The following is a 21,027-nucleotide window of genomic DNA, read 5'->3' as shown; positions in this document are numbered from 1 at the left end:
TTATTCTTTCATCTCATGATTTCAGGAAGCTAAGTCATGTGTTTTGAAAATGTGGGGCTCGCATACCAATCATCGCAAGTGTCTTCTGGACAAATAATTTGAACTACCATTGGAATCTGTAATGCAGAACGGGTAGCCTGGATTTTAAAAGCTCTGGATTCTGGAACAAGGCTCAGTCTACTAGTCAGTAGTTCACCCATATGCAATTTCATGAGTTTGTGTGAATTGACACCCCCCTCCCAAAAAACAGTACACGCCTTTTGAATTACTATTTTCCGTGTGGCACATTGCAGGAGAAGGAGTGAGACCACCTTTCAACTTTTTTTTTTTTTTACAAGCAGCAGTGATAAACAATAGCAGCACAGGAGGCTTATCCACATTTACCTTTGACCTTGCTCTTTCCAGGCACAGGTCTCTGTGTTAAAGCTCTGTGTCTGGGCACTCTTTCTGTTGCTGTTTACTCTGATTCAGCTTTAAAGAGCGAACTGGCCACATGACTGTCAACACGCTTTCTTACTGTTAGATTTTTCTTAGGTATTCCACAATCTTTTGTCTGCACCAGTGGGTGGTCCTTGAGGGAATGTTTGCATATGATGATTCCTGGCCCCTCCCCTTAACCATTACTCCCCACCCTCCATTATGCAACAAGTACTTCTGTACCTGTGCATGCAGATTGTTACTTTTTTAAATCCACAGGGAGAAGGCTTGTAGTGTTATCTTAAATCCCAATGTATATACTATGTTTACAGTCTCCAAGGTAACTCCCCACATGTGTTTAGATCATGAGATAATAGCACCTCAGAATTGATTTTTTGAAATTCTGACATGCCCACAACATTTGGCACTCAGTGAAAATAGGCAATGCTTGTATTATTTGGGCTACACCAATATCATTACTTAATGTGGATTACAAAATTTTTGCAGATATTCTGGCTAGAAGATTCAAGAAGGTTTTAATAGAGGAGATTCATAAGGACCAAGCAGGCTTTCTCCCAGGAAGACATTTATCAGATAATGTAAGGAATATAATAGACATTCTGGAATTTTTACAAGAAAAAATAAATACTAAGGCGGTTCTAATATTTGTGGATGCGGAGAAGGCCTTCGATAATATTTCTTGGAGTTTTATGAAGAAAAATCTCCAAAGTATGGGGGTAGGTCAGGAATTTGAAAATGGTATAGGTGCAATCTATTCTGAACAAAAAGCTAAGTTAATTGTAAACAGTGTAATCACTGAGGAGTTCAGAATAGAGAAAGGTACGCGACAAGGTTGCCCAATTTCTCCTTTGCTGTTTATATCAGTCCTGGAGGTGTTGCTGAATATGATTAGAAAGGACCAATTGGTCAGAGGGATTCAGGTCGGAGCTAAACAATATAAATTAAGAGCATTTGCAGATGACCTAGTTCTGACATTACAGGAGCCAGAATCCAGTGTGAAAAGAGCCTTAGAACTGATCCAAGAGTTTGGTCGACTGGCAGGGTTTAAATTGAACAAAACAAAAACCAAAGTTTTGACAAAGAATCTAACAGAAATTGAGAAAGAAAGATTTCAGAATGAGACAGGATTGGCAGTAGTGAAAAAAGTGAAATATTTGGGTATTACTATGACTGCGAAAAATGGAAATTTATATAAAGACAATTATGAGAAAAGTTGGTCGGAGATAAAGAAAGATCTAGATATATGGTCTAATTTGAAACTCTCCTTAATGGGTCGTATTGCTGTGATAAAGATGAATGTATTGCCAAGAATGTTGTTTTTGTTTCAGACACTGCAAATTATAGATAAGATTGATTGTTTCAAGAGGTGGCAAAGAGATATATCCAGATTTGTCTGGCAGGGCAAAAAGCCAAGGATAAAATTTAAAATATTGACCGACGCAAAAGAAAGAGGGGGCTTTGCCCTGCCAGACCTGAAACTTTATTATGAGGCGGCAGCCTTTTGTTGGTTAAAAGAATGGCTACTTCTTGAAAACACTGACATGTTGGATCTAGAAGGATTTAACAATGTTTTTGGTTGGCATGCATATCTATGGTATGACAAGGTTAAAGTGCATAGAATGTTTAAAATCCACATTGTTAGGAATGCATTGTTTAAAGTTTGGATGAGGTATAAAGACTTGCTTGAAACCAAGACCCCAAGGTGGTTGTCCCCAATGGAAGCAAAAGCACTAAAAAAGCTCAATATGGAGGCAAACTGGCCAAAATATTGGGAGATTTTAGAACAAGATGGAGACAAATTGAAACTACAGAGTTTTGATAAATTAAAAAGTAAAGTCCGAGATTGGCTCCATTATCATCAAATAATGGAAGCATTTAAAATGGATAGAAAAATTGGCTTCCAGGTGGAAAAATCAAAATTGGAGACAGAATTGTTAGAACCCAAAACTAAGATTTTGTCAAGAATGTATAACTTGCTACTAAAATGGAATACACAGGATGAGGAAGTGAAATCAGTGATGATTAAATGGGCACAAGACTTGGGCCATAATATAATGTTTGCTGACTGGGAACGGTTATGGACCACCGGTATAAAATTTACGGCATCTAATGCCCTAAGAGAGAATGTAATGAAAATGATATATAGGTGGTACATGACACCAGTCAAGCTTGCGAAAATTTACCATTTGCCCGATAATAAGTGTTGGAAATGTAAAGAAGTTGAAGGCACATTCTTTCACCTTTGGTGGACGTGCCCTAAGATTAAGGCATTCTGGGAGATGATTTATAATGAGCTGAAAAAAGTGTTTAAATACACATTTTCGAAGAAGCCAGAAGCCTTTCTCCTGGGCATGGTTGGCCAACAGGTGCACAAGAAAGATAGGATTTTCTTTATGTATGCTACAGCAGCAGCAAGAATACTTATTGCACAGTATTGGAAGACAGAAGAATTACCCACTCTGGAAGAATGGCAGATGAAAGTCATCGACTACATGGAATCAGCAGAAATGACCGGCAGGATTAGAGACCAGGGAGAAGAGACGGTGAGGGAAGATTGGAGGAAATTTAAAGACTATTTACAGAAATACTGCAAGATAACGAACATTTGAAGATATCGGACTGAAGGTGACTGGTTTTTAGCAAGAAAGGTGAACAGAAAAAGATCTAAAATCTAGACTGAAGGAAATATAATTATGGGATATGGATTTAAGATGATGAGAAATTTAAATTATGATAGAGGGAAAGAATTTGCAGACAGAACATTTGATTTGGAATACAGAGTAGGGAGGTTGGGGGAAGTCGCAGAAACAAGTAAATGCAAGGTCATTATGAAGATAAAAAGGGTATTTTTTTTTTAATTTTCTCTATTTTTATTGTTTATTACTGTTGTTTTTGTGTTTTATGTTTGTGTATTTTTTCTGTGTTATGTGTTGTTTATGTTGTTCTTTATTGTTTATGTAAAACTTAATAAATATTTATAAAAAAAAAAAAAATATTATTTGGGCTACAAAACATCCAGGAGTAGGGCAATAAGTTCATCCACAGAAACATCACTACTTCTGTGAGAAACCTGCTTGTGAAAATGTGCTAATGGATTTCTACATCGCCATCAGGCTGTTGATCTGCAATGGACTAGTTTTACTTCACAGTTTTTCCATGGTGAGGGAAAAATCTGAATTGAATGGAAAAACGAGTATTTTGGCATTTTGATAATGGCAATGTCAGGCGATCTGTGGAAAAAAAGAAAAAGTTGTGCATTCCCATGAAGGGATCTTCCAGATGGAAGTTCCTTGTGGAATCAGTGCTGCTCAGAAAGGGAGGAGGTGTTTACCTGAATTCCTGGCAGATATGTCTCTGCTTGTTTGGAGGTTCGGCGCTATTCGGAGCGGGTGGCGCTATGGGTTAAAGCCTCAGCACCTAGGGCTTGCCGATCGCAAGGTCGGCGGTTCGAATCCCCGTGGCGGGGTGCGCTCCCGTTGTTCGGTCCCAGCGCCTGCCAACCTAGCAGTTCGAAAGCACTCTCAGGTGCAAGTAGATAAATAGGGACCGCTTACTAGCGGGAAGGTAAACGGCGTTTCCGTGTGCAGCTCTGGCTCGCCAGAGCAGCGATGTCACGCTGGCCACGTGACCCAGAAGTGTCTTCGGACAGCGCTGGCCCCCGGCCTCTTTGAGTGAGATGGGCGCACAACCCTAGAGTCTGTCAAGACTGGCCCGTATGGGCAGGGGCACCTTTACCTTTACCTTATGTCTCTGCTGCTTACCAGAAGGGGGAGAGGCAAGGTGGCAGTGAGGGTGACACAAAGTTGTTGTTGTTGTTGTAAGCAGAGAGAAATCAAAATGCTCAAATTTGTCATTCTTTGGTCCCATCATCATGACAAGTCTTCACATGTTGCTCTAATGGACATATTAGCCAAGCTGTTCATAACCAGTGGGGGTGGCATAGACCACTCATAGCCATGAGGAGGACATGTGGGGGTGGGGAAGAGAAGAATAAGACACTTCACATGGTCATATGGCACTTCCTGCTGAGTCTACACCTTGCAACATTCATATGCTCAGGAGAGCTTTGAGGTCAGGTTTCTGGGTGTGTCCCTTTGACAAGCAGACCCATGAAACCACAGTGAGTAAAGATCTGTGCCCATCACAGCTGTTGCCCTTTGTTTCTTTCTCCACAAACTCACACATCACCCTCTATCCTCCATCTAGGCCAGTTCAAGGACAAATTCCAGCCAGGCAAAAACAGTTGAGGAGGGTGCAAAGCAGGGCTGGTGAGTGGGTGTGGCCTGGGGAGAAAAGCTGTGGCTGGGCAGTGAAAGTCCTGAGGGCCAGGTAGAGAGGCTGCAGGAGCCCATTTGCTCACCAGGTCTCAGGTTTCCCAGCTCAGGCATTCGGTGTTCATAGTTATTCTGTAATAATGTACAACAACCATACAAGGTAGGACAGCATCAGTGGCGGTCTTAGGGTTCTCAACTTTCAGCGGCACCCTGTGCAACGCTAAAATTAGACGCACAACCTGCTCCATTCTGAAACACTGTTTTAGTGCCCCCTGCAGCGCAGCATTCAGGGCGACCACACTTGTTGCGCCACCCTAAAACCACCTCTGGCAGCACTGTTTCCCCCATATTACAGACACAAGGGGTGGTGGGAATGAGGCTGAGACAGAGGCTTCTTTGTGATTATTGGCATGCTTGTGCTCTTAATCACTGTTCTAATCTGCCTCTCCCTATTAGCAGTGAAGACACACATGTGAATATTTTCACCCCTTGTAAGTTTCCCATGCGGGTGAGTACAGTTCCCAAAAGCAAATCTTTAAGTTTGAGTGAGGCAGTGGGGTTACCTGCATCTAGAGACTTCCTCCCAGGCATTTGATGGTGCAAACTGATTAGAGGATTTTTTGGCTGGTAATTGTAAATTGGTTTTATGTGAATGATGTCTTTTAGGGATGTATGATGTGTGTATCAGTGTTTAAATTGTTGTTAAGGTTGTGTTTTAATTTCTGTTGTATCTTTTCAATTTTTCTATTGTGCTAGAAGCCGCTCCCAGGGATTCACATTTCACTCTCCATATAATCTTCCCAAATTTTGGATGTATGCGTGGAGTTCCTTATTTGCATCTTAGAATCACACCCACTGTTTTTAGGGTTAGGGTTACTCCCTGTCTCGATCATCCTCTCCTTCATTCACACTCAGATACAGACACACAATTAACATTATATTTTATTTTTACATATTTTTTATTAAATATTTCTTGGTTCATAAAGAGCACATAACCCACCTACTCTCAGCAGCCAGAAACATCATAGCCAGACAGTGGAGAGACCTGTCAGGAGTCAGCATGGACCAATGGTACCAAATAGTATGGGAAACAGCCTTATTAGAAAAACTGACCAATAAACTGAAACTGAAACGGGGACAAACAGAAAAAGATGCCTTCACCTTGGTATGGCTCCCCTTTATCACATACACAGCCCAACAAGACAACGACAAGAATCTGCCAACAGCACACAATTCACATTTGTAATAAACAAACAAAAAAAAAGGAGCACGCAGCTTGATGCTTTTTCTCACAATGCTTTGTCACTCCTTTTATGACTCCCTGGTTTCTGAGACACCATATGGGCAGGAAATAATAGTGTGAGATTCAGCATAGAAATATGTAGGCAGTTTATCTTGGGGAAAATAATGTGAAACAGATATTTCAGTGGGAGGGGGAATTGGGAGTTTTGAAAAAAGGAGAGACCGTATTGTAAAAGCAGCTGCTAACTCAGGAAAGGGCAGCAGTGTTGACGTGATGCCAATTAGTTTGTATTGAATGTTCCCTGCCTTACCTCCTCCCCATCTTGACTCCGTTTTCTGATCAGATTAGGAACATGACATTTGCATAAGCATCACCTTTCAGATTTATTCATTCTTCAGAGTTTAACACAGGGAAGTTCAGAAACTTGAATCTCTAGCAGAGGTGGTGGTGGAGGGAAGCACAGCGATGAGAGTGGTGGGTGCAGAAACGAATAGATTTTTGTGGCAGTTGCAAAGGGAGGAAGAGGTTTCTCTGACCTCATCCACTGACAGCTGGAGGTCCACTCCAGATTTCTTCTAGTTTCTGAACTCTTGGGAGGTTCTGGTTTCTAGTTTCTTCACAGTTCTGTGTTTTAGAAACTCTTTCTGACAAAGCATACTATGGAAATGTCTCTTTTGATAGATAATTACAGGACATAGCATAAGGTAATCACAAGCGCAACAAACTTTGTGTTTTTAGTTTGCGATTTTATGCTGTGAACCATCCTGAGATCTTTGGATGAAATGTGGTATACAAACTAAATTAATTAATAAATCATCACCATCACCATTATCCCGGGATAGGTGTCAGGGACTGGGCAGAGAAAGAATGATGGAGACTGCCTCCCCACCCTGACCCTTCCAGGGAGGAGGAAGAGGAAGACAGTATAGATTTACAACAGGGGTTTGAGGGACGTAGCAGCTCAGAGGCAGATGAGGGGAAAAGTTGGGAAATAATGGGAGAGGAAGAGGAGGAAGAGGAGGCAGAACCAGAGCAGCAGCTGGCTGACACGGTGTCATTAGAAAGCATTCCAGACACTCCGTCTCCCAGAACCTGGAGAGCCTTAAAAGTAGGAGAGCAAAAAGCTCAAAGATAGTGGGCACTTAGCAGCACCCATAGAAGTGATGAATGAGGAAGTGGGGGAGACAGGGGTGGGGGGTGGAGATTCACTTGGGACAAAGCCATTATCCAAGAGGCTGAGTTCTATAGCCTTTCTCTGTAAATATTGAGATAAAAAAGGATGGTAAGAATTTTTTTCCTTGTCTTTATACTTTCCTGGGTAACCAGTCGGGAGCCACTGACAACATCCTGACAACAGGGAATCTATGGCTCTCCAGATTGGTTTCTGTTGCCAATTGCACACCTGATAATCTTCAAGGGGAAAAATAGGGTTCAGAATTAGGAGAACAGAGGAAGATATTTTATACTCACTGCATTTCCAGCGCTGGATTCTTAATCCCTGTTCATGTGACATTATCCAAAATGCATATGCAACCTGCACTTTGTTATGAAATACAACTCTTGATGAGTTGTTTCTCAAACCAGCTTCACACGAATTGGAGTCCTTAAGCCCAGGCCTAATCCACCTCTTGCCAAAGTGTGAACACAATAGCAGGGTGTAAAAATGTTCCTGCCCCCCAGGTGTCCTTGCACACGCAGAAAAGAATCAGACGCTAAGGAAACTCTGCTGATGTGAAATGCACCTGGAGGTACACAACATCACTGCACCCTCAGGTGGTAATGTGAACACACCCACCCAATTCAGACCTTTCTAGCTTGGTTTTGTCAACCCTGACCGGCAGTGGCTCTCTGGAGGTTCATGAAGCAATCTTTCTCAAACTTCCCAGCCCTAACTGGAAACACCAAGGAATGAATTGGGGGCCTTCTGAATGCAGAGCATGTGCTCTACCTCTGGGTGGAATGGAAGGTGGGGTGAGGCTGGGGTGGGACTGAATTTCCCACACCAATTTGAACTAGCCAGTCATTGACTTGCTGCATTTGAAATGCTTCTGGTTTCCACCTTTAAATGTAAAGGCTGCTCAGTTGGTTAGATGACTAACTCTTTTGTTGATAGGATCCTGGGGATAGGAGGAACAGACTAAACAAGAAGGGGTGGGTGTGGGAGAAATGTGTAGATCAGGTACACCTAAGGGAACTACGTGCCTGAGATGCTTTTCCATTTGCCTCTAGGACAAAAAGGAGGAGCTCCTCCTGATATTTTGGGTAATGTGACTCTCTGTTTTAAAAGAAGTCAGTCTGACATCAATACCAGGGAAGATTCTGGAGCAGATCATTAAGCAAACAGTCTGTGAGCACCTAGAAAGGAATGCTGTGATCACCAATAGTCAGCATGGATTTCTGAAAAATAAGTCATGTCAGACTAACCTGATTTCGTTTTTTGACAGACTTACAAGCCTGGTAGATGAAGGGAACGCAGTGGATGTAGCCTACCTTGATTTCAGCAAGGCATTCGACAAGGTGCCCCATGATATTCTTGTAAAGAAGCTGATAAAATGCGGTCTTGACTATGCTACCACTCAGTGGATTTGTAACTGGCTGACTGACCGAACCCAAAGGGTGCTCATCAATGGTTCCTCTTCATCCTGGAGAAGAGTGACTAGTGGGGTGCCACAGGGTTCTGTCTTGGGCCCGGTCTTATTCAGCATCTTTATCAACGACTTGGATGATGGATTCAAGGGCATCCTGCTCAAATTTGCAGATGACACCAAACTGGGAGGGGTGGCTAACACCCTAGAGGACAGGATCACACTTCAAAACGACCTTGACAGATGAGAGAACTGGGCCAAAACAAACAAGATGAATTTTAACAGGGAGAAATGTAAAGTATTGCACTTGGGCAAAAAAAAATGAGAGGCACAAATACAAGATGGGTGACACCTGGCTTGAGAGCAGTACATGTGAAAAGGATCTAGGAGTCTTGGTTGACCACAAACTTGACATGAGCCAACAGTGTGACGCGGCAGCTAAAAAAGCCAAGGCGATTCTGGGCTGCATCAATAGGAGTATAGCATCTAGATCAAGGGAAGTAATAATGCCACTGTATTCTGCTCTGGTCAGACCTCACCTGGAGTACTGTGTCCAGTTCTGGGCACCACTGTTCAAGAAGGACACTGACAAACTGGAACGTGTCCAGAGGAGGGCAACCAAAATGGTCAAAGGCCTGGAAATGATGGCTTATGAGGAACGGCTAAGGGAGCTGGGCATGTTTAGCCTGGAGAAGAGGAGGTTAAGGGGTGATATGATAACCATGTTCAAATACAGTGGTGCCCCGCAAGACGAATGCCTCGCAAGACGGAAAACCCGCTAGACGAAAGGGTTTTCCGTTTTGGAGGTGCTTCGCAGGACGAATTTCTCTATGGGCTTGCTTCGCAAGACGAAAATGTCTTGCGATTCCTGGGGGGTTTTTTTCGCTCCCCACCCCCTTTTTCTAAGGCACTAAGCTGCTAATAGCCTTTTAGCAGCTAATCCGATGAATGAGATAGGAATTCTACATGCAGCCTGATCTTAACTACCTCTACTTAGAAACAAGTTCCACTGTGAGGTAACTTTCCAAAGGATTATTAAAATTCCATATGATGCAAGATTAGGAGTTGGAAAAAATTATTTCAAGTGTTAGGTGACAATTGCAAACGTGGGAAAATGTAAACTCTAAATGGGTGCAGTAGACCAGACCACCAATCAAACTCTTGAATTGATGGATGAAATCATCCTTCTAGGAAATATGCATTCATGTAAAAACATTACTAGACTTCTTTGGATATAGCACAATATTCTAGGAGAGGCCACCATTGTTTTTCTACTATGACAATCAACTGAGCTATAAATACTGGGAAGAGTTTTGGGCTTCTATGATGGTGATGAAGCATCTCCCAAAGCACACATTTCCTGCCGTAAAATAATCACTAATCATCAATCATCATCATCATCATCATCATCATCATCATCATCATTTATTTATGCCCCACCCATCTGGCTGGGTTTCCCCAGCCACTCTGGGCAGCTCCTATCAAAATATTAAAAATACAATAAATCATCAAACATTAAAAACGTCCCTTCAGTCTAAAAGTCAGATAGTTTTTTATTTCCTTGATATCTGATGGGAGGGTGTTCCACAGGGCAGGCGCCACTACCGAGAAGGCCCTGTGCCTGGTTCCCTGTAACTTCACTTGTTTCAGTGAGGGAACCATCAGAAGGCCCTCGGAGCTGGAGCAAACACCACCCACTGAGAAAATGAGGGACAGATATCAACATTCAAATGTGTGTGTGTGTGTGTGTGTGTGTGTGTGTGTGTGTCCTTAGCCTGGTGTCAAAAAGGTGTTCGGGAAAGTGTTCTGAAGACAGAGAACGAGCCACTGAAGAAAAGGCCGTTTCTCATGTGCCTGGTTGCTATTGATCCTACCTCTCCTGAGAGGAGGACTCTTGCCTGACATGATACTGGCACTTGGAAGCAAAGAGGGACCACTGCTTCTGACATTCAATGCAACTTAAAATACATCAGGAAGAACTTTCTGGTGGTAAGAACGGCTTGAAAGGGGAACGGTCTCCCTCGGGAGGTCATGAACTCTCCTTCCTTGAATGCTTTTGCTGATATTTGTGCATTGCTGAGGGTTGGATTGGATAACTCTTGAGGTCTCTTCCAACTCTACAATTCTATGATTCTTTGATAAGCCTCCACCTTTCTCCCAAGTTCCTGACATAGAAGATAGCCAGAGCCTGCTCCCTGCAGTCCACCGTGAGCTTTGGAGGCCTCGCTGCTTTCAGGGGAGTGCAATTGGCACCTGGTCAAGACAAGTCCATGCCTGTCGGTTACCGGGATAGGCCTTTGCCTGTCTTTTGCTGGGCACTGGAGCAGTCACTCACCAAATTCAAGGATATAATTGACATGGGTGACCTGGCAGTCATGTTTGTGACTCTCTAGAAAGACTTCTGCCCGAGACCTTAGAGGACCACTGCCAGTCGGAGTAGCTTCATATAAAAGCATCCAAACACAAGTTCTATTTTAGATGTGCGGTTCACTTAAAGAAAAAGGGGGGGGGGAGTTTTGAGGAGAGAAAGGAAGAGAACAGCACATGCATTGTGAATGTTTGACTGGCATGGAGCATGTTTTTGAGAGGAGGCAATGGAGTTCTATTCTCGAGATGGAAGAATGAATGGCCAAGTCCCCATCAGAGGCATTTCAGTTATTCAGTCCTGCCTCTCAGGAGAGGGCCATCAGTCCTAGAAATCTGTTTGGTACAAGTTGTGCACAGAGCTACATTCAAAAGCTCGCACGAGGAACACAGCTGTTGCTGCCAAACATCATTAGATGATGATCATTGCCTTTGTGGCTCTCTGTCAGGCGTCTCAGGAGGAATTTCAGAATGTAAGATTGAATCAGAAGCCTTGATTAGGGGGAGGCTGAACTTCCTGAAAGTTAAATCCCTTTCTCTTTAGCCCCAGCTTGACAGGGCCCATCCCATGATAAATTGCTTGAGCTTGGATTGCTGATGTATAATTTAAAATACTACCATGCACACAGGGGGGATATTATTTGAAATGCAATTCACGCCCTGAAATGTCTCAAACAGGGGCTCAGTTTCCCTCCTCCCCATCTCATGATTTCTAGTTCTGTGTCTCCTCTCTCTCCTTGCAGTGAAGACTCCCTGCGCCCCCATTTCACTATGGAGAAGCACTTAAAGGCGTTCCCTGCTCCCTACTTCCAAGTCTAGATCAGGAAAAGAAACAACCACATCTGGAAGCTATTTGGAGGATCTCTTTTTGACATTCCTCCCTTTGAAATAGAATCCACAGAAAGCCTGTCCAATGGAGCTTTTTAAGCGCTGTGTATGGAAGAGAGCTTTGCAAAGGGGTCCTCCCGAAAACAGCCTGTCAGATGACTGATAAGAAAGGATGGGACCCAAACATTGCATGGAATGTAGAGGGCAAGGAAAGCTCTGCAGAGAGATTTCCACTGAGTTTATGAATTCAGCTGTATCCTGGGGCTGCTGCTTAGACCAAGAGTGGGGAACCTGTGGCCACCCAGATGTTTCTCTACATCTGTCCCATCAGCCCAGGCCAACACACCCAATGGTCAGAAATGATGAGAGTTAGAGTCCAGTTGCATCCAGAGGCCATCATCTCATCTCTGCCTTGTTTTTATACATATGATGACTTTTAACAGGAAAACGTCATTCATGAGGTATGCGCAAGATCATTCCGAAACATATTGCTCATTTCGTGGTGAAATATTGGCGCAAGGCTGGGAAAGAAACTTAGTTTTCAGTGGAAAAAAAATGGTCCTCTCTCCATGTCATTATTTGGAGGAACATAAATTAAACAAAACAAAAGATAAACAAGTAGCCTTAGATGAACTGGAGGATTTTTGAAACGTGATATGGTCACTACAGGCAACCCCCTTTTACGCACATTCATTATGTGTAAGGCCGCACACACCCGCATCACGCCAAACCCAGAAGTGACCCAAAAATGTCACAAAAAGGGGTGGAATAGGGCAGGGGCGGAACGCGGGGCTTGCAGGCTTTTCCAATGGTGTTTAAAATATACACGATTTCACTGATGCGTGTGGTGCCTTAGAACATAACCTCCATGTAAATTGGGGGGGCTGTATTTCAACAATAAAATTAACTGTTAAAAATAAACAGCAAACAGCAGAAACAACTACACCAAATATTATATTTCTTTTTTAAAAATTAAAAGCTAGAGACAGTCTAAAGCTATTCACCCGGTGCCAAAAGATTTACCTTATGCACCGTTTGATTATTTAAAAGCAAGAACACAACAGCCCCAAAGCACCTCTAAATGGTTTACAAAACCCAATTGCACCCTTAATTGTGCTTTTGCACATAACACTTATTGCTGGTTAACATTTTTCAACTGCTTCCCGCTAAGATGGCAAGAAAATGGCTGTGCATGCATGACTTTGTCATGAGTGATTGGCAAGGTGTGAATATCTGAGCTGGGCATGTGGCAAAGCTCTTGGAAGTTTGTGCATCATTCACGGGTCTCAGGCTTGCACCTGACCACTGCAGGGTCTTTTGGAACGATGGATGTGGAAACAGGGAAATGCGGGGTGGAGATTGCTAAAACAGCCACCTGGAGTTGCAGCCACTGTGGCCCTTTCCAATGGTGTGCTCTGCACATTTAATAGTTCAGATATTAAACGAAGTTAAGGCAGGAAAGAAAATCAGCCATGCTGCAGGGATAATGCTTGGCTCCCTGCCTTGCTTGTTTTCCAGCCAAGCTCTAGAGCTGCCAAGGAATTCTTCCAAAAAAGAACTGTACTAAATGCTGTATGAGGGGACTGATTTTCATATTGGAAACAGCTCTCTTTTTTCATCAGACTTTCCAAAGGAAAATGGCCACTTCAATGATATCTCTCACATCAGGGGAAAATTTAAATAATAATTATTATTCAAAAGCATATGGCACCATCCTTTGAAAATAAAACAAAAACCAACAAATCAATTAAAAATGAACCTTTCCTATTTTTAGTATGGTGATTTTTTTTAAAAAAAAAATGTGTGTGTGTGTGTAATATATAAAACACAGCTCTTTGCAAAATCTTTCCTTCTGAGTAGGATGAGCAATTCTATCAATTTCTGCCAGTTTCACATTTTTCCAATCTCCCCAATTTCCCATCAGTTTTCATCTTTAAAAAAAATATCATCATGAAAATTAGTCAGCATTTCAGTGTAGTTTTCTCTTACTATTTACATTTTGCCAGCAAAATTTTCCCTTTGTATGCAAATTTTCCCTTTGTATTTATTTTCATGAATATATAATTTTTTGTGTGCACACTTTACCCCAGAATATGCATTTGCGTACCTCTTGCTTGGCTGGAGAACTGTGTTACAAAATTCAGAGAAGTGCAAATTTTGAAAGCTGGATGCGTTTTGGTCTGTGCATGGTTCAGGAAATGCAAATTAAGTAGATTTGCCTTTTAATGTCAGTGAATCCTAATTCTGAGTTCGAGATGCCTCAGAATTGTTATAATAGATTTATTGATGAAGGGTGTTTTTTCCCCCTTTAGGTTCCTTTTGATACTGGAACTTTCTCTAGATCAGTGGTGGCCAAACTTGGCCCTCCAGCTGTTTTTGGACTACAGCTCCCATCATCCCTAGCTAACAGGACCAGTGGTCAGGGATGATGGGAACTGTAGTCCCAAAACAGCTGGAGGGCCAAGTTTGGCCACCACTGCTCTAGATAGTTAAAAGTCTTATTGCCTGACACCCTTTTGAGTTTTCCTTTGATGGAGATTAGCTTTACACCTTGTTTTCAAGCAAAAAGTGTCTTCTGCAGGCCAAATGTATTAGCAGACAACACTCCAATGTCTGGAGCATATATTGTCTTTAATATCCCATGAGTTATTACTTTATTATTTATTAGGCTTATATCCTGCCCTTCAGCATAAGATCTCAGGGTGGTTCAAAAGATAAAAATACAATGTAAAAACACAAATCCTGTAAATAGTCAAAACAAAACAATGAAACAATAACCCCCACCCTCAAACACATTTCAAAGGCTGCAGAATATTAATCAGCCAAAGACCTGGTTAAAGAGGAACGTTTTCACCTAGTGCCTAAAGATATATAATGAAGGCACCAGACGAACGTCCCTGACAAACCTCATTGTCTCTTAATGGCTTTTAAATGGGAAGTAGCAGGCAGGGGCCCCTCAAACTGGATCAGGACCCCGGCATTGGGGAAGGCAGGCTTCAACTCTTTGTCTCTGCTGTGTCCCTAATTGAGATCTGCTCTCCCACATTTCCTGTTTGCATTGGAAGAAAAGCTCCCATTGGTACAAAAGGAAGCCTTTCTTGCAATGGAAATACCACAAGTGATGCTCCCAATCCAGACTAGAACCACAGGCAAAGGGATAAAAATGCAACATTAAAACCAGCTAAAACTTTAGAGAAGTCTTCCATGCATCAGCCCTGAGAAAGCAGGAAGGTGTGTCTCCCTTGGCAGTACAGGGATTAGCCTGGATGAGTTTCACTACAAGCACCTTTGTCCTAATCTAACAAAAGAGCTCTGTGTGCAAAAGCCGACTCCTATGTGCAAGTCAGATAAGGATGTATATGTGCACCTAGACGTTCAGCCTAAAATGTATTGCTATGCTCAATAAGACTCCAATGAAGAAGATGCATGCACATTTTGATGCCCACGAAGATCCGTGTGTATAGAAAAAGAGGCTACGAGTTGTTATGTGTGACTACTGGTTGTCCACAATTACAGCTAGTTTGGAGCTACAGTTGTACCTTGGATCCCAAATGCCTTGTGAGTCGAATGTTTGGGCTTCCGAATCCAGAAGTTGAGTGTTCTGGTTTGCAAACGTTCTTTGGAACCCAAACGTCTGAAGTCACTTCCATGGCTTACAATTGGCTGTGGGAGCTTCCAAACATTTTGGAAGTCGAACGGACTTCCGGAACGGATTCCATTCAACTTCCAAGGTACCACTGTATTACAACATATATATATATATGTATATATCCAGTATATCCAGTGACATCCTAGGTTTCTATCTGTAGGACAAATGTGCCTGAACTTTCACCCATCCATTCATTTGCATTTTTCCAGCCTTTAGGGGAACCCATTTTTGTATGTGTTGCCATTTTTGTATGTGTTGCATTCTCAGACTCTCAACTTGGAGAGTGGGCGACTTTATATCCAATGCAGACTTCCCAGCAGCAGAATGCCATTAGAGCTCCTTGGAAGAGTCCTTCCTCTTCCCAATCCAGGAGGAGATGGGCCAGTTCGCCATCCTTACCCAACTCTCTCTGATGAAGCTTCTGCTCCTACAGGGCTCAGTGCTGCTATTGTACAGCCCATACTTCCCTCCCAATGCCTTTTTAAATTCAGATTTCCACAGCTTGGAAATCTGAAGATCCAAAACTCATTTTCCTTCCTCCTTTTAGACTGCACTCCATTTTGAGGCAACTGTGTGTTCCTCAGAGGATTACATGCATCACTGACACCATAGCTGCTAATCCACTCTGGCATTCCTCCGTGGCTCCAGGGGTGTCACTAGGGTGTGTTTCGAGTAAAGAGGGAGGCAAGGGTGGGGTGGAGAGGCAAATACCTGCACTGCTTTCGCAACAGAAGGCTGAATTTCAGCAACAGTAACTCAGAGCCCTCTCCCGATCTCCTTCCCTAGGTAATGATCACACTGACTGAACAAACAGTCAAAGGTGCTGCCGCAGATAAGCGCTGGTACAATTGATCCCTGGCTTTCCTGCCTGATTTGAACTTTCAGGACACATTGTTGCCGCAGCTTAACACTTTAATGTGATGCTTGCCAACGGCAAGGAATTCTTCAGCTCACTGGTAGAATCAAATCGCGGTTTTCAAGGGGGGGGGGGAGGTACGGAAATGAAATAAAACCCTCCGGAATATTATTTACTTTAATGTGTATAAGCTGCCTTACACCTGAAGGAACGTCTCCACCCCCATCGTCCAGCCCAGACACGGAGGTCCAGCTCCGAGGGCCTTCTGGCGGTTCCTTCACTGCAAGAAGTGAAGCTAAAGGGAACCAGGCAAATGGCCTTCTTGGTAGTGGCTCCCGCCCTGTGGAATGCCCTTCCATCAGATGTCAAGGAGATAAATAACTATATGACTTTTAGAAGACACCTGAAGGCATGGGAGTCATTCTTAGGAGCCGAGGAGGTCTTCAACCCCAGCAATAAAATATTTGAGGGCCCCTCAAGTTGATGGGCATTGCCATTCAAATGATGTGCATGTACCACATCATGTGTTCAGTTATGCAGGGTGGGGCTTACCTCCCCCTCCCCCAATATTTTGTTCAAGTTGGCACCCTTGTCTGAAGACAGCCCTGTACAGGGACTTTAATGGTTGGTGTTTTATTGTGTTTTTAATATTTTGTTGGGAGCCAGAGTCCAGTCCTGCTCCTGAACAGTTGATAAGTACTACCTACTACTATTTTTTGCTGGGCCTGGTTGAAAGATGGGGCCATGAAATCATATGCACAGTGCAGGACTTGTTCCTGCACCTGATTCCCCCATCCAGCTTATTTTATGCATGTGGAGAAGCTTGCTTCAAACGCATGGAACATCCATGATTGTGTTGTGCAGACAGAATTCAGCAGAATTCAGCAGAATTCAGCGCTTTGGCACAGATAAGGAAGCAAGTTTCTAGGCTTATGGCTGCAAATAAAGACTTGTCTGTCTGCAGAAACCCGAGGAAGAAGGGAAGTTGAGTGTAGCATTTCCGGTGGGGCAGGGGCAAGACCTGGGTGCCCTGCATGCTCCCCACCCCCATGACTATCAAAATAGATAATGCGGAATAGGTCAATATGTGTATGTTTTCTAAATTTGCATGGCACATACAGTCTGCAGGACTATGGCTATTATTGCACTACACATTTATTTTATATTTTAAACACAGCATATGCACAGCTCTTATCCAACATTGATGTTCCACGTGGAGACCTGCTGGGCTAGCTCATGGCAATAGCCTTGCACTTTATTGTGCTTATGGCAATGAAGTCTTGCAATGCATGTTAGGGAAGAGGGAGGATGATATAGTAACACACACATCTAGGAAGAGGCAGGAGATGGATGAGAAAGGACAGAAGTGGTGAGCAGCAGTGAGCAATTTAACTGTGGTTTGTCTCCTTGTCTGAAGCAACAAATTGTAGTTAACTATCTCGCTTGAAACAAGTCCACTTCAAGCCATGGTTTATGAAGTTGGCTTGTTTAAATGAACCACAGTTAATGTGAACCACGGTTCCCAATTCAGTAAGCTGTGAGTTTCTAAAAGTGGAAGCTTCCAAACTCCTAATCTCAGCTACATGGGAGGAGGAGAGAAGAGCTCATTCTTGCTTGCACACATCACACTAAACCATGGTCTAGCATGATGCACAAACATGGCCAGAGAGGGTGAGACAGAGATTGTGTGCATTGTGTGCATAGATATCTCCACATTTCCCTCTTCCTTGCACTCTATAGTGATGATTTATTACTCTATTACTATTATTAATGAACACTTAGAAAGTACAGGTTTCCAAACATCCCTCCACTTTTCCCAAGCCCTTTTCCTCAGTGAATTACAGGTTCTTTTTGGTAAGCCACAGATGCAAAATGGGCATCTGTGACATTTGAGGGTTAAAAGAAAAAGAAGACAAACAGGTATGGGCATATAGAGCTTATCATAAGTGCTCAAAAGGTTTAGCATACATTATCCCAGTCATCCTTACAACAACCCTGTACGATAGGCCAGTATTATAATTACCCCACTATTGCAGGTGGGTTTGAGGCTGTGAGACAGTTACTTGCTTCAGGTTAGCTAGATGGGACAATGGCGGTTCAGCTGAGATTTGAAGCAGGAACTTTTCTGCTTTAGATGTGCTTTCCCCCAACAAGGATGAATCAGAGTGAAATTGTATAATCCTTATTTTTCCCAACACACAGGCTTGCCCACAGTTCCCAGAAGGGAGAAAGGGTGACCATTTGCACAAAATTAAACATTTAGCTAGTTGGCAGCCATTCCCCTTTACATGGCCCAGAGGTCCCCTTGGCAAGGCAATTTTAAATTTAATTGTGCTGATAAAACATTGCATGTGTCAGAGAGAGAGAGAGAGAGAGAGAGAGAAGCACGTTCATTAATGAAGACAGAGAGATGAAGGGTAGAGATGGGTGAGTGAGACAGGATAGGATATCTTTTCAAAAATAAAATAAAAATACAAGCATTTCAAAGTTTACATTGCTGAGAAATGAGGTGGGTTTGAATAAACCTAGCTAAAAGCCAATAAAATGGTCAGACTAGTTCAAAACCAACCGCGTGAAAACTGTATATAGGAGAAAAAGCATTTAAGAAGAAAAAAGCACTAGAACCTTATCCCTCAGGCCATGCAAATGACAATTCTGGGTATAAGCCATGTGTGGTAGAAGGTAGCAGTTTCACATCAGCTGTCCCTGGCCTCTGACCTCCACATATCAAGATCTTGCTAGTGAGCCTGAGTCTGCTGCCCTGCTCCTCTCACTGATCACCCCCAGAATTGCTTGATGCAATTTGTGTCCAGGATATTTTCAGGACTGCCTGGTCCCTTATATCTGTCATGGGCCAGGAGTCACCTTCTCCTGCTGAACAGCAGCTTGAAGGGGAGAAGGCAGTGATTCCACCTGGAGCTGATCAGCCTTCAAGGCACTGATGAGAACCAGCTGGCTTCAGCCTTCTTAAGCACAGCTTCCAGCAGCAGGAACAATGCTTGTAGTTCCTGGTCCTACCTTGCTGCTTCCTGCTCGTTTTGACCCTTTACCTCATGAATATCAGATTCTCTGCCTCCTGGACCATCTGGCTGCTCGCCCAACCCTAGGACTGGACCTGACTCTGGATGCTGACTCTGCCTCCAAGGCGAGTACACCTCAAAGACTCTTCCAGTTGGCTGGCCTCCCACTCCACTGAGCTCTGCATGTTTTGTTGCTCAGCAATGAGAGTACAACGATATCTGATCTCTTGACTGTCCTTCCTGCTTTGCAGGGGGTTAGACTGAATGATCCTTGGGGGTCCTTTCCAACTCTACCATTCAAGGATTCTTTCTCTGCCCCATCACTGAAAGCTTTGAGGGAGTGTCTGTTCACAGTCCCCTATGGCTCCTATCCACCCACAAGCATCCTGAGTACTGTGGGCCCAGCTCTGTGGAACCCCCCCCCCCCCGCCCGCTTCCCTGTTTAGCTGCAGGGGCTTGACAAAAAACATATTTATTTCTACAAGCATTTTAGAGGATCCCCCTCCCCGTTTTTTATGACTAATTTCACTCCATCTTATCCATTGCATGCTTCAGTGCTTTTCTGTGTGAAAGATGATGTTGATGAATTGTAAAATGCTTTCTCCTCCCTTCTTCCTCCGCCCTCTCCGCCCTTCGTTATTGAGTTTGTGACCAACGTTTAATTAAAAAGTTGATAAGAAATAGGTGCCAGTACTAAATACTAGTGCACACCATTGGGGGAGGGGGGAGAACACTGATACTCTTTTAAATTTGATCAGAAAGATATATGGTATATAAATAGCTTAAATAAAATTAATAAATAGATTCATCAATGGTGCAATTCTTATATTGTACACGGCTATTTTATTTAAACAGGCTGGCCACACTCTGCTCCAATCCGGTACCAGGCAGTAGGCTGAATTCCCAGAACTTTTGTAGCAAGCTTTTTAGCTGCTGTTTTTAGATGTCTGTGGTTAGCTGTGGTGGGAAGTTTTCTAAGTGGGGAGAGGGAGTTGGAGGGGAACTTGCACACTTCATAAAGCACCCCCAACCTTTCCTCTCTAAACCTGGACCCTGATTTATCCCAGACAAACATCGTGCCTGAGAGCAACATTATGGGAGAGGTGCTTCCAGGACTAAGGTGAAACTGTGAAGCTCCCTTGTTTATTTTTGCAATTGGCTGCTGCGTGTCGTTTACGTAACCTTGTTATACTTATAGTATTGAAATGTGAGTGGGGGTTTTTTTTTGCATGCTATTATATTTTTGCTTTGCTATGTTATGATGTAGTTGTTTTGTAGTGTTTTTGTTAGAAAGGCATCCATGTTTATGTATTGTAAGTTGCTTTGATCACAATTTTGTGTGTGTGTGGAAAAGAGGTGTACAAATAAAATGAATGAATGCCCCTTCCAGTTTCTAGAGGAGGTAGTCATAGGATCATCAAATGGTGGGGTTGGAAGGGACCCCTAGGGTCATCTAGTCCAACCCCCTGCAATGCAGGAATCCTGACTAAAGCATTCGTAACAGATGGCCACCCAGCCTCGCCTTAAAAACCTCCAAGGAAGGAGAGTCCACCACCTTTGGAGGGAGTCTGTTCCACCGTAGAATAGCTCTTACCATCAGAAAGTTCTTCCTGGGAAACCCAGCTGGATGGGTGGGGTATAAATAATAAATTATTATTTATTATAGTTGGAATCTCTTTTCTAGTAATTTGAATCCATTATATGAGTCTGCTGCAGTAAGAACAAAGTCTTGTGGTACCTTGACGGCCAACAAATTTAATCTGGAATACA

The 21,027-nt window shown here is 43.1% G+C and overlaps 1 protein-coding gene across 3 annotated transcripts in view; it reads left to right on the top strand.

Moving 5' to 3' along the window:
- The window catches only part of GSG1 (germ cell associated 1), a 110,838-nt gene that overhangs the window by 62,895 nt on the left and 26,916 nt on the right, over positions 1-21,027 (top strand). The window contains exons 1-2 of one of the 3 annotated variants that reach the window (XM_083400331.1): positions 15,347-15,463; positions 16,168-16,337. The exons of the other annotated variants lie outside the window; for them this stretch is intronic. The gene's annotated coding sequence lies outside the window, so the exon portion shown is untranslated. Of the gene's footprint in view, positions 1-15,346; positions 15,464-16,167; positions 16,338-21,027 lie in introns of those variants that run through there. 3 annotated transcript variants of the gene reach the window in all.

This window comes from Podarcis tiliguerta, assembly GCF_965153285.1.
Source record: "Podarcis tiliguerta genome assembly, chromosome: 10".
In the NCBI taxonomy this organism is placed as follows: domain Eukaryota; kingdom Metazoa; phylum Chordata; class Lepidosauria; order Squamata; family Lacertidae; genus Podarcis; species Podarcis tiliguerta.
Note: the sequence above shows the minus strand (reverse complement) of the source record. Positions and strands in the feature narration are given on the sequence as shown.